This window comes from Triticum dicoccoides, chromosome 6A (assembly GCF_002162155.2).
Source record: "Triticum dicoccoides isolate Atlit2015 ecotype Zavitan chromosome 6A, WEW_v2.0, whole genome shotgun sequence".
Taxonomy (NCBI): Eukaryota; Viridiplantae; Streptophyta; class Magnoliopsida; order Poales; family Poaceae; genus Triticum; species Triticum dicoccoides.
The window spans coordinates 338800079-338813279 of NC_041390.1; positions in this window are offsets into that span (position 1 = coordinate 338800079).

Below are 13201 nucleotides of genomic sequence, written 5' to 3' on the forward strand. Positions count from 1 at the left end.
ATGTATGTCTTCATTGATTGAAGATATACTTTACTTCGTGTGTTGCACATCTAAGTCATCAATATGCATAAGTGTTAGGATGTGTGCCTGATCACAGGACATTTGAGGATTCCAAGATATTTAGCTCACACCATAACTTGCAAAATCTCTTCTCATCCAAGGGCTTGGTGAAGATATCTGCCAATTCCTCTTCAGTGTTGACGTGTATGATATCAATATGTTCCTTCACAACATGATCTCTGAGAAAGTGATGACGAATTTCAATATGCTTTGTCTTCGAGTGCTGAACTGGGTTGGTGGCAATCTTGATGGCGCTTTCGTTGTCGCAGTAGAGTGGCACTTGCTTCAGATGAATGCCATAGTCTTTGAGGGTTTGCTTCATCCACAGAAGCTGAGCGTAGCAAGATCCAGCAGCAATGTATTCAGATTCAGTAGTGGAGAGAGATACACAGTTCTGCTTCTTTGAAGACCAACATACAAGTGATCGTCCCAGAAAATGACATGTGGCTGATGTAGACTTGCGATCCACCTTGTCACCAGCATAATCAGCATCCGAGAATCCAACCAGATCAAACTCTGAGCCCTTTGGATACCATAATCCTAGAGTTGGGGTGTAAGCCAAATATCGAAGAATTTGCTTCACAACTAAGTGATGCGATTCCTTTGGTGCCGCTTGGAATCGAGCACACATGCAAACACTAAGCATAATATCTGGCCTAGATGCACATAGATAAAGTAAAGAACTAATCATGGAGCGGTATACCTTTTGATCGAACTCTTTACCATTGTCGTCGGGACCCATATGATGTTTGGCTGGCATTGGCGTCATGAAGCCTTTGCAGTATTGCATACAAACTTCTTCAGGCAATCTTTGAGATACTTCTCTTGAGATATAAAGATGCTATTGCGTTGCTGACGTATTTGAAGACCAAGGAAGAACTTCAGCTCACCCATCATGGACATCTGATATTGCTCTTGCATCATATATCCAAACTCTTCACTGTATTTCTAATTGGTGCAGCCGAAGATAATGTCATCCACATATATTTGGCAAACAAACAGTTCACCATCATATGTCTTTGGGAAGAGAGTGGGGTCGAGGGAACCAGATTTGAAGCCTTTGCGCTTCAGGAAGTCTTTGAGTGTGTCATACCAAGCCCGAGGGGTTTGTTTGAGGCCATACAGTGCCTTGTTGAGCTTTTATACCATGTCAGGATGTTTTGGATCTTCAAAGCCAGGTGGTTGTGCGACATACACTTCTTCTTCAATCTTGCCATTGAGAAAAGCGCTCTTCACATCCATTTGATACAAAAGTATGTTATGATGATTTGCATAGGCCAGCAGTATGCGTATGGCTTCAAGTCTAGCCACAGGAGCAAATGTTTCATCGAAGTCAATCCCTTCAACTTGAGTGTATCCTTGAGCAACGAGACGAGCTTTGTTTCTGACAACTTGACCATGCTCATCTTGCTTGTTGCGATATGTCCATTTGGTGCCTATTATATTGTGCTTCCGAGGATCAGGACGCTTAACCAGTTACCATACATTATTCAGCTCAAACTGTTGAAGCTCTTCTTGCATAGCTTGAATCCATTTAGGTTCCATGAAGGCTTCTTCAACTTTCTTGCGATCTGTTATTGAGACGAATGCGAAGTGCCCACAAAAATTTTCTAGCTGAGTTGCCCTTGAACGAGTGAGTGGACCTGGTGCATTGATGTTGTCAATTATTCTCTCAATCTGTACTTCATTTGCAACACGAGGATGAACAGGATGAAGATTTTGCTCTTGCTGATCATTGTCATTGTTAGAAGGATTGTCTTCAGGCTGAGCATTGTCTTCAGGTTGATCAAGTGCAGAGATGATGAGTTCCTCTTCAGGCTGAGCTTCAGACGGTATGATTTCTCCAGTTCCCGTAAGCTTGATGGTTTCATTGGATGGAACTTCATCTAGCACATTTGGCAGGTGCTCTCTTTGCGAGCCGTTAGTCTCATCGAACCGCACATCCACAGTTTCAACCACTTTAAAGTGAAAGAGGTTCAATACTCTGTAGGAGTGTGAATCCTTTCCATATCCAAGCATAAAACCCTCATGTGCTTTTGGTGCAAATTTTGAAGTGTGATGTGGATCCTTGATCCAGCACTTGGCGCCAAATACTCTGAAGTAACTGACATTTGGATTCTTGCCAGTAAGGAGTTCATAGGATGTCTTCTTCAGAAGCTTGTGAAGATAAACACGGTTGATGATGTGGCATGCAGTGTCAATGGCTTCAGGCCAGAATTTTCTTGGAGTCTTGTATTCATCAAGCATCGTCCGAGCCATCTCAATAAGTGTTCTGTTCTTGCGTTCGACGACGCCATTCTGCTGTGGCGTGTACGGAGCTGAGAATTCATGTGTGATGCCCAAAGTATCAAGATATGTATCAAGGCCAGTGTTCTTGAATTCAGTGCCATTGTCACTTCTGATGTGCTTTATCTTGGTGCCATAGTTGTTCATTGCTCGATTGGTGAAGCGTCTGAAGACATCCTGCACTTCAGTCTTGTAAAGGATTATATGCACCCAAGTATATCTTGAATAATCATCAACAATGACAAAGCCATAGAGACAAGCAGTAGTAGTAAGAGTTGAGTAATGAGTGGGACCGAAAAGATCCATGTGTAGCAGTTCGAAGGGTTGAGTCGTTGTCATGATTGTCTTCGAGGGATGCTTGGCCCTCGTCATCTTTCCTGCTTCACAGGCACCGCATAAGTGATCCTTCTTGAACTTGACACCCTCGATGCCTATGACATGCTTCTTCCTTGCAAGGGTGTGGAGGTTCCTCATGCTAGCATGCCCTAGCCTTCGATGCTAGAGCCAGCATTCAGAAGCTTTTGCTAGAAGACATACTACAAGTTGTGGTCCTGCTGAGAGATCTACCACATACAAATCATCTTTTCGATACCCTTCAAACACTATAGACTTGTCAAATTCCATTAGTACAAGGCAATGATATTTTCCAAACATCACAATCATGTTTAAATCACAAAGCATTGAGACAGACATTAAGTTGAAACCAAGGGATTCAACAAGCATGACTTTATCCATGTGTTGATCCTTTGAGATTGCAACTCTACCTAGACCCAATACCTTGCTTTTACCAGTGTCAGCAAATGTGATGTGACTTTTGTCTGATGGACGTAAAGTTGAGTCCATGAGAAGGCTTCGCTTGCCAGTCATGTGATTTGTACACCCACTATCAATAATCCATTCTGAAGCAGCTGGTGTAGTACCCTACAGTGCAGTTAGGGGGATAGGCTTCACGAAGAGAATTGTGAAGCAAAAACATTTGACGAACCAGTGGATTATTAAAGCTTAGGTCGAGATTAGGACTGATAGGGCAAATTGCAAGAGATTTAGAAACAAAGTACATAGTAAGACCATTTGGGCATTTGATCTTGCGCCCTACAAGATGGTTAAGGTCCCCAGCAATAGTGTCATACGATTTTGGTTTTCGGCTGGAGACCTTTCCCTACAAAAGAGAGTTAAGCTTTCTTAGCCACCCACATCTTCAGGGGTGGCTTCGAAGCAATGAGTCTAAGTGCAGCATCTGAGAACTTTGGATTTGGAGCCCTAGCAAAAAGTCTTGCAGGTGGACAGTAGTACTCATAAGAATAAGCAGAATAGTTCTTGGTCTTATGAACATGGCGGTTTAAAGGATCGCGCTCATATTCATAGGCCTAAGTATGGCTTCCCTGCAAAACATTTGCGTTAGTTTGACTCCGGTGAGTCCTCTATCTGTATGAAGCCTTTGGACCGTATGAAGCCTATGGTCTGGGGTTTGTCTTCTTCACCTGTGGTGTCATGGTGACATTCACAGGAAGATTCTCCAAACACCTTTTCGGCACCCAGATCTTCTTCATAGGCGGTCCATTCCTGCAGTTAGTACCAATGTACCTGGCAAACACTTCACCATTCTAATTCTTAAACAGTTTATAGTTTGCATCAAAGGATTCATCAATAAAAATGGGGTTAGCACAAGTGAAGCCAGATAGAGTGGATGGATCTGCTGAAGGTTCCTTTGCAGCAACCCATGTGGTTTTGGGGTACTGCTCAAGTTTCCAGTAAGAGCCATCAGCATTCATTTTCCTTACGAACCCAACACCCTCTTTCCTAGGGTTTCGGTTTAGGATCTGCCTTTTGAGGACATCACAAAGTGTCTGATGCCCTTTGAGACTTTTGTACATCCCTGTTTCAAGCAGTGTCTTCAACCTAGCATTCTCATCAGCAATAACAGTGGTGTCCTTAGCAGAGGGGTTAGTTTCCACATCAATAGTTGAAGATATTGCAACAGTAGCAACAGTAGAGCATTCAGCAACAGAAGTAGTGTTATCACGCTCAATGCATTTAAGACATGGTGGTTCAAATCCTTCCTGAGCTGAACTGATCTGTTCGGCGCGAAGTGACTCGTTTTCCTTTTGAAGATCTTCATGAGCCGCTCTCAATTTATCAAGATCTTGCTTCCTTTGAAGATAATCATAGGAAAGCCTTTCATGAGCTGTTGAGAGCGTTTCATGACGACTTTCAAGTTCCTCATACTTAACATGAAGATTTTTTATGTCTTCAATTAAGGACTGAGATCGAGTCATTTCAGCATCTAACAGATCATCGCTTTTGTCTAACAGTTTTTGAATGTGTTCCATGGTTTTCTGTTGTTCAGTTGCAATTTTAGCAAGTGTTTTGTAGCTGGGTTTGGAACCACAATCAGAGTCATCGTCACTAGATGTTTGATAGTGAGTAGTGCGTGTGTTTACCTTAGCACCACATGCCATGAAGCAGTAGGAAGGAGCGGAGTAGTCCTTGTCATTTGCATCGGTGTTGGTGATGAGCTCATTGTCTTCAGTGTTGAAGATGGACTTGGCAATGTATGCTGTAGCCAGACTTGCAACGCCAGAATCGGACTCCTCCTCAGACTCCACCTCCGCCTCCTATGAAGCGGACTCGTCCTCAAAGTCCACTTCCTTGCCAACAAACGCACGTGCCTTGCCAGATGGGCTCTTCTTGTGTGATGAAGACTTGGAGGAAGACTTGGAAGAAGATTTTGAGTATTTCTTCTTCTTCTTGTCGTCAGAGTCATACTCCTTGCTCTTCTTCTTCTTCTTGTTGTTGTTCTCATTGTCCCACTGTGGACACTCAGAGATGTAGTGACCAGGTTTCTTGCACTTGTGACATGTTCTCTTCTTGTAGTCATGAGCAGAAGCTTCATCATTCCTTGAGCTTGATCGTGAAGACTTTCTGAAGCCTTTCTTCTTGGTGAATTTTTGGAACTTCTTCACAAGCATAGCAAGCTCCCTTCCAATGTCTTCAGGATCATCAGAACTGCTGTCAGAATCTTCTTTAGATGAGGAGACAACCTTTGCCTTGAAGGCACGAGTTGGCCCATAGTTGGGACCGTAGATGTTTCTTTTCTCAGAAAACTGAAACTCGTGTGTGTTGAGTCTTTCAAGTATGTCAGACGGATCGAGTGTCTTGAAATCAGGACGTTCTTAAATCATCAGGGCTAGGGTGTCAAACGAACTGTCAAGTGATCTCAGGAGTGTCTTGGCGACTTCATGCTTGGTGATCTCAGTAGCGCCGAGGGCTTGAAGCTCATTTGTGATGTCAGTGAGTCGATCAAACGTGAGCTGGACATTCTCATTGTCATTTCTCTTGAAGCGGTTGAAGAGGTTGCGAAGGAGTGATCTCTCTGGGTTGAGACGCCTTCATTGACCTTGGAGAGCCAGTCCCAGACTAGCTTAGATGTTTCCAAAGCACTCACGTGGCCATACTGTCCTTTGGTCAGATGACCACAGATGATATTCTTGGCAGTAGAGTCCAGTTGAACGAACTTCTTGACATCAGCAGCAGTGACACCTTCTCCAGCCTTGGGAACGCCGTTCTTGACGACATACCATAGGTTGACATCAATGGCTTCAAGATGCATGCGCATCTTATTCTTCCAGTAGGGATATTCAGTTCCATCGAAGACGGGGCACGCAGCGGAGACTTTGATTATCCCTGCAGTCGACATAGCTAAAACTCCAGGTGGTCAAACCGAGTCACACAAAACAAGGGAGTACCTTGCTCTGATACCAATTGAAAGTGCTAGTGATCGACTAGAGGGGGGGGGGTGAATAGGCGATTTTTATGAAAGTCTTCAAAACATGGAAGTTTCGAAAACAAATGATGGAAATAAACCTATTACCATGCAGCGGAAGGTAGACTACACTAGGCAAACCATAGTCAAGTATTCAATGAAGTGAAAGCGCAATGACTAATAGCAGCTAGGCAGTAAGGATCAGGTAGGAAGATATTGTAAAGCCAATCAGAACAAGTAATCACTCAGTGAAGCCAAATAGATAAAGCAAATAGGCACTGAATTTACAAGAGCCAACCGTAAATAAAGAGATGAGAAGGATAGAACCAATGTGCGTGACGAAGACAAAGGTTTGGTAGACCAGTTCCAACTGCTGTGACAGTTGTACGTCTGCTTAGGGCGGATAGGTATTTAAACCTGAGGACACTCAGTCCCGGACACTTAGTCCTGAGCACACAGCTCAGAACACTTAGTCCTCTCCGTATTCCCCTTGAGCTAAGGTCACACAAAGCTTGCCCAATCACTCTGGTAAGTCTTCAAGGTAAACTTCCAAACCTTCACAGACTTCGTTCACCGGCGATCCACAATGACTCTTGGATGCTCAGAACGCGACGCCTACCCGGCTGGAGGATTCACAGTCCTCAAGTGTAACAAGTCTTCAGATCACACAGACAAGAAGACTTAAGTGATGCCTAACACTCTTTGGCTCTGGGTGGTTAGGGCTTTATCCTTTCAAGGAATTCTCTCTCAAAGGCTTCGAGGTGGGTTGCCCTCAAACGACAAAAGCCGTACTTTAACTCTGAGCAGCCAACCGTTTATGGTTGTACAGGGTGGGCTATTTATAACCACTAGGCAACCCGACCTGATTTGTCCGAAATGACTCTGGGTCACTAAGTAACTGACACATGTTCCAACGGTCAGATTTCAAACACACACGGCAACTTTACTTGGGCTACAAGCAAAGCTAACTTGTCCAACTCTGAACAAGATTCGCTCTCATAGTCTTCACTCGAAGACATAGGATTTTGGTTAAGCATCACTTCAGTCATTCTGACTGGTTTTCTTGGACCCCACTTAACAGTACGGTGGTTCCTATGACTCAACAAAGAAGAAAAAGAACTACGAAAGATCTAAGTCTTCGCGCCCCATAGTCTTCATGCGATGTCTTCTCTTGTCATAGTCTTCAATGTGAATGTCTTCACATACCACCTTTGACTTCAATGTCTTCATACATTTTTAGGGGTCATCTATGGTAGGAAAACCGAATCAATGAGGGACTTCTACCTGTGTTATCCTGCAATTCTCACAAACACATTAGTCCCTCAACTAGGTTTGTCGTCAATACTCCAAAACCAACTAGGGGTGGCACTAGATGCACTTACAAGTGCCGAAGAAAACCCCCTCCAGCAAGGTTTAGCACAGGAGGATGGAGAAACCAGCCCTCATGAGAGAGCGGCAGACAAAGAGGTTGAGGACGATAATTATATGCCTCCCTCCGAAGACGAGGCAAGCCTCGACGGCAACGAATTCGTCGTACCAGAGGATCCTGTTGAGCAAAAGCGTTTCCAACGCAGGCTTATCGCCACGGCAAGAAGCCTCAAGAAAAAACAGCAACAACTCAGAGCTGATCAAGATTTGCTGGTTGACAGATGGACTGAAGTCCTTGCGGCCAAAGAGCATAAACTTGAACGTCCCTCCAAGAGTTACCCAAAGCGCAGGTTGCTACCCTGATTAGAGGAGGAAGCACTTGATGCAGCCGAACGGCCACCTCGTGGCCGCGACAGAGAGGCCTCCGGTCCTCCACTCAAGCCGCACCCCGTACCAAGGCACGGGAATATGCGCCGGACTTATGAGACATGTTGGAGGACAAGGCAAGGCAAACACGATCGATCTACGGATCGCGTGGGCACCCCACGGCTCGAGACGGTAAATGTCACGCCGGCCACACATTCGGCAGGGCCGAACACAGTAGACAATGCTCATTGGAGCTACGTCATGATATCGCCCAGTATAGAGGCGCCGCACACCCACTGTGCTTTACAGACGAAATAATGGATCATCAAATCCCCGATGGTTTCAAACTTGCCATCTCTCAGTATTGATAAAAATCCGAAGACAAGGCGGGCACCCTTCAGAACATCCTTATAGTAATTTTCGGGCTTGCGATGCTCTTTCCCCACTGGTGGCCCGTCCTTCACAAGCTTCTCCGCATCCAGCCTGCCCCAGTGCACCTTAGCATGGGCAAAGGCCCTACGGGCACCTTCAATACAGATGGAGCGCTTGACGACTTCGAGCCTTGGACAGGCCTCCACCAGCCGCCGCACCAGCCTGAAATAGCTCCCAGGCAGAGCCTCTCCAGGCCACAGCCGAACTAGGAGGCCCTTCATGGCCTGTTCGGCCGCCTTGTGGAGCTCGACTAGTTGCTTCAGCTGGTCGCTCAGGGGCACGGGGTGTCCGGCCTCAACATACTGAGACCAGAACACCTTCTCCGTCGAGCTGCCCTCCTCGGCTCGATAGAATGCGGCGGCATCGGATACACTCTGGGGAAGATCTGCAAATGCCCCTGGAGAGCTCCGGATTCGGGTAAGTATCATGTAACTCACGTTTATGTGTTTACTTTGCATAAAGAATGCCTTACCCGCCGCTATCTTCTTCACCTCATCCAACTCCTGGAGGGTCTTCCAGGATTTGGCCTTGGCAGATTTGGCATTTTCAATAGCCACCGCAAGCTCGGACGCTTGCGTCTTCGAGTCACGCTCCAAACTCTCATGTTTTTCCATGAGAGCCTGGAGCTCTTGCCGCACCTTGCCAACCTCGGCCTCATACTTCTCCCGCTCGGTGCGCTCCGAGGCCGAATTCTTCTCGGCCTCGTCCAGTGCTTGCTTAAGGGTCGCCACCTCAGACGTGGCCCCTCCAATAGCCATGATAATCCTGTCATTTTTTGCAATTGCACCTTTTTTATATATATATTTTTAACAAGGTATTTCTTACCTTCATTGTCCTCGAGCTGCTTCTTGGCACGCTCGAGCTCTTGCTCGGACCTTTCGAGGTACTGCTTTAGCGTGTCCACTTCCGCAGTCAGTGCGGCGGACGCAAGCAGGGTAGCCTGCACACGCATATTGACTCATTTTTGTTAGACTCCTGCGAATTCTATTTGATCCTCTATTCGGCTTTTTCTTCCCGAACGCCAAACAGAGCATCAGGGGCTACTGTCTATGCGGTACTATTATTTACACTTTCTTTATTTACCTCGAAGCCTTTCAAAAGGCTAGTACAAGCTTCAGTCAGTCCGTTTTTTGCGGACTGAACCTTCTGGACCACCGCACTCATAATAGCACGATGCTCCTCGTCGATGGATGCGCCTTGGAGCGCCTCCAGCATATTGTCCGGCGCCTCCGGTTGGACGGAGGCCGCCGGCATGGTGGACTTGCTCCTCTTGGAAGGAGGTTCCCCGCCGGACTCCGGAACCTTTGAAGGTTCCTGAGCGGTGTCCGGCCTAGAGCCGGACTTGGAGCCCTGGGGGGTTTCATCCCCTTTACTCCTGGAGTCCGGGAGGTCGCCTTGCGGCGCCTCCGGGACCACCTCCTCCCTGCTTGTAACCTGTTGGGACAACACCTCGGTGTTGTTCGTAGGGCGGGGGGAGGAAGCCGTCGGAAGCGAGTTCACATCCGACTAGTCCAGTGAGCCGCTCGACGATGCATCGAGCCGGTCTTTGGGTGGGTTGCATAAGCATATTCGACATAAGGGAAAGCTGTGCAATAAACGAATACTATGAACTACTCCGGTATCTGGATAATTACAATTTTGCCAGGGGCTTGGCCCTAGGCTGCCACTCATCTCCGCCGTCGTCGGCGTCGGCGGAGTAGTCCGGAGGAAGGGTTTTCCCCTTCTTGAACCCTCCGGCCTCCTCAGAGAGGGCGACCTTCCTTTTCTTCTCTCCTCCCGCTGGAGGGGGAGAGATCTCTTCTTCTTCCTCCTCGTCTTTGCGAGAGGAAGGCGCTTTGGGACCGTCGGATGATGAATCTGACACCTCCTGGCGCCGGGCGCTCTTTCGAGTCCCCGTGGCCCTTTTCGTGGGCTTCTTCTCCGGCACCACATAGGGCACCGGAACCAGCAGCCTCGCCAAGAGAGCGTCCGCTGGGCCTTCGGGCAAAGTGGCCGGATAGTTGATCTATCCGGATGTCACCTACCAATCCTGTCAGAGGAAAGGGAGCTTAGATCCCGCATAGAGTCAAACTATGGAAAACTGATACCCTCTAAAAGGAAAAAACAGCTTACCGCGAGCGCGTGACGCTGTGCGCTGAATCCGCGATCCTCGGTCGCGGACACAGGAGCCTCGGCGCCCTTGAAAAGCATCCTCCAGGCATCTTCGTACGTCATGTCGAAGAGCCTGTTTAGAGTTTGATGCTGCGTCGGGTCGAACTCCCACAGATTGAAGGCCCATCGTTGGCACGGGAGGATCAGGCGGATGAGCATAACCTGGACTACGTTGAGAAGCTTGAGCTTCTTGTCCACCAGGGTTTGGATGCACGTTTGGAGTCCGGTCAGCTCTCCTTTTTTACCCCCAGACAGGCCTGTCTCCTTCCAGGAGGTGAGCCGCGTAGGGGGGGCGGATCGAAACTCAGGGGGTGTGACCCATTCGGCATCGCGCGGCTCGGTGATGTAAAACCACCATGATTGCCACCCCTTCAGGGTCTCCACAAAGGAGCCCTCGAGCCACAGGATGTTGGCTATCTTGCCAACCATGGTACTGCCGCACTCCGCCTGGCTGTCGCGCACCACCTTCGGCTTGACGTTGAAAGTCTTAAGCCATAGGCCGAAATGGTGGCGGATGCGGAGGAAAGCCTCGCACACGACGATAAATGCCGAGATGTTGAGGACGAAGTTCGGGGCCAGATCGTGGAAATCCAGGCCGTAGTAGAACATGAGCCCTCGGACAAATGGATGCAGAGGGAAGCCCAGTCCGCGGAGGAAATGGGGGAGGAATACCACCCTCTCATGGGGCATAGGAGTGGGGATGAGCTGCCCCTTTTCAGGAAGCCGGTGCGCGATGTCGCTAGCCAGATATCCGGCCTTCTTCAGCTTTTTGATGTGTCCCTCTGTGACGGAGGAGACCATCCACTTGCCTCCCGCTCCGGACATGACTGGAGAAGGTTGAGGTGGTAGTGCAGACTTGGGCGCTGGAGCTCGAGTGCGCAAGAACGGATAGGCAAAGGAGGAAGAAGGCGTGGGTGAAAAGGTGGATCCTTATCCCCTTATATGGGTGGACGTGACTACATGTACCGACCAGCCTGGTAAAACTCGCTTATCTCCAAGCGCCGTAATCAAAGGCACGGTTGGGTTACCCACGCCCGTATTGATGAGAATCCCAGAATAAGGGGACACGATCTCTGCTTTAACAAGACGTGCCAAGGAAACCGCCTCACATAATGCGCTAAGATGGGACAGTAAAACGGTTTGAATAAAAGCTTGGCCATGGTGTGATGTCACGCTACGGAGTACGTCAGCAGATTAGATTTGTGTAAATATTATTCTCTCTATGGCAATATGTGGAAACTTATTTTGCAGAGCCGGACATTATCTTTGTGTTCAAAATCTTCTATGAAGTACTTGGAGGAGGAACCCGCCTTGCAATGCCGAAGACAATCTGCGCGCCTGACTCGTCGTCATTGAAGCCTGGTTCAGGGGCTACTGAGGGAGTCCTGGATTAGGGGGTGTTCGGATAGCCAAACTATACCTTCAGCCGGACTCCTGGACAGACTCCGCCCCGTGTCCGGAAGGAACTTTCCTTGGCGTGGAAGGCAAGCTTGGCGATACGGATATGAAGATCTCCAGCCATTGTAACCGACTCTATGTAACCCTAACCCTATCCGGTGTCTATATAAACCGGAGGGTTTTAGTCCGTAGGACAACATACACATCAACAATCATACCATAGGCTAGCTTCTAGGGTTTAGCCTCTCTGATCTCGTGGTAGATCTACTCTTGTACTACCCATATCATCAATATTAATCAAGCAGGACGTAGGGTTTTACCTCCATCGAGAGGGCCCGAACCTGGGTAAAACTTCGTGTCCCTTGCCTCGTGTTACCATCCGGCCTAGACGCACAGTTCGGGACCCCCTACCCGAGATCCACCGGTTTTGACACCGACAGTGACCGAAGTTTGTTCGGAGTCCCGGATGAGATCACAGACATGGCGAGGAGTATCGAAATGGTCGAGACATAAAGATTGATATATTGGAAGGTTATATACGGACACCGGAATGGTTCTGAAGAAGATCTGGAATTTTTCAGAGTACCGGGAGGTTACCGGAACCCCTTCCGGAAGTTAATGGGCCTTTCGGGCCATAGTGGAGAGAGGGAGGCTGCCACAAGAGGTTCCCCCAAGCCCAAAACTAATTGGACTAGCCGTGTGTGCTGCCCCCTCCACAGTTTACCGCCTCGGTCATATTGTCGTAGTGCTTAGGCGAAGCCCTGCGCGGTTCACATCACCAACACCGTCACCACGCCCTCGTGCTGACGGAACTCTCCCTCGACCATCTACTGGATCAAGAGCTCGAGGGACATCATCGTGCTGAACGTGTGCTGGACACGGAGGTACCGTACATTCGGTACTTGAATCGGTTGGATCATGAAGATGTTTGACTACATCAACCACATTACTAAACGCTTCCACTTTTAGTCTACGAGGGTATGTGGACACACTCTCCCCTCTCGTTGCTATGCATATCCTAGTTAGATCTTGCATGATCAAAGGAAAAATTTTCAATTACTACATTCCCAAATAGTTGGCTATACTATTAACCATGCTCTAAGCATGCCACATAAAGAAAACACTTAAATGAGATAAGTAATTCTAAAAAAACTTAATGAGAGAAGTTTACCCAAAGCATGAAGGAGTTTAGTTGTCAAAGATTTAAAGAGGTATGATAATTTCTTTAATAGACTTTAGGGCCCCATCTAAGCACGTACTAGCTTTTTAATAGTACTATGCATAATTTGGCAACGAGCGCTTTATATATGTACCACCTTTTTTCTTTAATTTCATCTTGTTAGTTTTGCTCCATAGTGCAATCCATCGATAATTCTA